Source organism: Otolemur garnettii, unplaced genomic scaffold (genome assembly GCF_000181295.1).
Source record: "Otolemur garnettii isolate 467f Iridium unplaced genomic scaffold, OtoGar3 scaffold00182, whole genome shotgun sequence".
NCBI lineage: Eukaryota > Metazoa > Chordata > Mammalia > Primates > Galagidae > Otolemur > Otolemur garnettii.
This window is the reverse complement of record NW_003852577.1, coordinates 2,764,282-2,766,723: the sequence shown is the minus strand read 5'-3', so window position 1 is coordinate 2,766,723 and position 2,442 is coordinate 2,764,282. Positions and strand designations below refer to the sequence as shown.

The window sequence follows — 2,442 nt, the reverse complement described above, 5'->3', positions numbered from 1 at the left end:
AACCCGCCACCTTAGGTGTACGTGGCTGGCGCCTTAGCCAGTTGAGCTATAGGCGCCGAGCCAGTTCATGATCTTGATGTGATTCTTGGGTCCCGGGTGTAGGGGACAATGATGTGCAGGATAGGTGAAGTCTCTGGGGCACAGGTGTCAGGACTGGCCTGAGATTACCTGGCAGAGGTGAGACTTAAAGCCAGGGCATGAGGCTATGCCCAGGTCTCTGAGCTGAGATACCAGGATCCATGGGCCCCACTGCCCAAAAACTGGTGTGGTGGCTGCAGTGCCTAGAGGGGACAGTGTGGCAGGTAGCACTGCCCTGGCATCAACCGTCAGGGGAGCCTCTAGGGAGGTGCATGTAGGCTCTCCTAGAGTAATGGGGGGGCCCCCAGAAGGCTGTACATGGAGAGGCAGAGGCACAGGGGCAGCACACAGAGGCAGGGTAGGTGACATGAGCAGTGAGTTGTGCCCATGGGCCTGCCAAAGGATTAGGTTAGAGCATGAGGGAAAGATGGACAGGGAGGACCTGAGGACATTGGCCTGGCCTGGGTGGGGGTGGGAGTTAGGGGAGGATGGCCATTTTCTGGACCTCGCATGTGAGCTTAGGGAGGGATAGGGGTTTAGGCTTTGGGACCAGGTTGTGTGTAGGCTAGCTGGTAGGTATGGGCAGTTGTGACTGGATGGCCTTTAAGGACCTTCCAAACCCAAGGCCCAAGCGCCAGACCAGATGCCTAAGCTCGCCACCCAGGGGTCTGGTTCCTCACCAGCCTCTTGCAATATGCTTTGGCCAGTGCAGGGCATTCATCTGAATTCTGTCTTTCCCCCAAGTGTAGTCCTGTGTCCACCCAGCGACCTAGATGCCCTTACCCCTTTCAGCCTGAGACCCTCCTTATGACTCAGCCACAGCTTGTGAGCTCTGACAGCCAGACCTGTTTAGTATGGTTGTCACAAGGATTGGCATGTGGTAGGGCCTCAGGAATAGGGCCTGGCTCTGGGAAGGCCTGTGTGCTGGCCATGTTGGGGGCCCTGGTCTGCTCCAGACCTCAGTGTATGTCTGGCAGAGGGACAGCAGTTGTTAGTCAGACAGACACTTCTTGGGCATACGGTGGTAACTGAGCCCTTTCACGCCCAGGTGCTGATGGGAGAGAGGCAGAAAATTTCAGAGGGTCAAGGCCACCTGCAGCCCAAACCACCCCCCAGGAATGTTGGTTGAGGGATAAGGAGGGGAGCACTGTCAAGCTTTGAGGTCTGAACACTGCACCCCTCCCAGTTCTGTAGACTGCCTCAGTGGAGGGTGAGGTCCTCTCCATTGCCTTCAAGGCCCTGCATGATCTGGCCCCTGGCCTAGCTTCTCTGTCCTCCTTGCTGTTCTTTGAACATTCTGCCCCAGGGCCTTTGCACATGCCATTCCCACCCCCTGGGCTGCTCATCCCCAGCTCTCCTCTGGGGTCCCCCCTTCTTCAGGCCCTGTGTACCCTCTTCACAATGGCAGCCCCACCCACCACTTGGCCCTTCTCTCCTGTGGTTCTCCCTAGCTTGTGCCAGCACATCCCCTGTGAGTCCTGTCTTGGTTGTAATGATGTCACTTCCTGCTCGTCTCCCCCACTAACACAGGCTGTACCTGAGAGGGGACTTGGTCAGTTTTGCTTCCTTCTACCCCCCACCCTCCGCACCCAAAACTTTGCTGAATGTAGTAGGCCCTCAATGAGTTGAGGTGGCTCAATGGCCAGAGAGGGCAAGCAGGCAGTTTCCTTGGTTGACCGGGTTAGTCCCAAAATAGCCTCCTGACCTCTTCTTACCTGTCCTGGGTGAGCTAATTGCAGCAGGTACAGAGCCAGAACTGAATCCTTTGCCATGCGGCCGGGCAGGTGACAGTGGAGGCTACAGCTGGTCAGGGCAGTGAGCATAGCTCACAGAGCAATGGGCCCACAGGAGGAAGCACCAGTGCCAGGGTCTGGGGGCCTGGGTAGGAGGTAGGGCTGAGGCCACCCTTAGCTGGGCCTGGCAGAAAAGGCAAAAGGGCATTCCAGGGAGAGGGAATGGCCTAGGCAAAGGCTGGGGCAGGGAGCGGAGGACATATGGAGGTAGAGCAGAGAAACAGACTTAACTCACAGTCTGGGGGCCTGCCTGCAACTTGACTGTGGACCCACCATGAGACTTGTGTCTTTGGATTTCGATGTCTTATCTAGAAATAGGGAGATGAATTGTAGCCTTTCTCTAGGAACTTTGGGGACACTCAAGAGATAACTCAAGGACCAGAAAGCCTCCTAGCTGGGGCTGGACCAGTTACGGTGTCTGGACGACCAAGGTCATTTGATCCCTCAGCCTGTCAGTCTTTCCCTTGCAATACTCATAGCAGGCTGGGAGCCCAAGCAACATACAGGAGCAATTTCTAGGATTCTTTAAGGTTAAAACATGAAATATGATGTATTTTTATTTTTTTTTTTT

The 2,442-nt window shown here is 55.5% G+C and overlaps 1 protein-coding gene across 1 annotated transcript in view; it reads left to right on the top strand.

Moving 5' to 3' along the window:
- Positions 1-2,442, top strand: part of NATD1 (N-acetyltransferase domain containing 1) — a 14,791-nt gene that overhangs the window by 4,468 nt on the left and 7,881 nt on the right. The gene's annotated exons all lie outside the window — the stretch shown is intronic.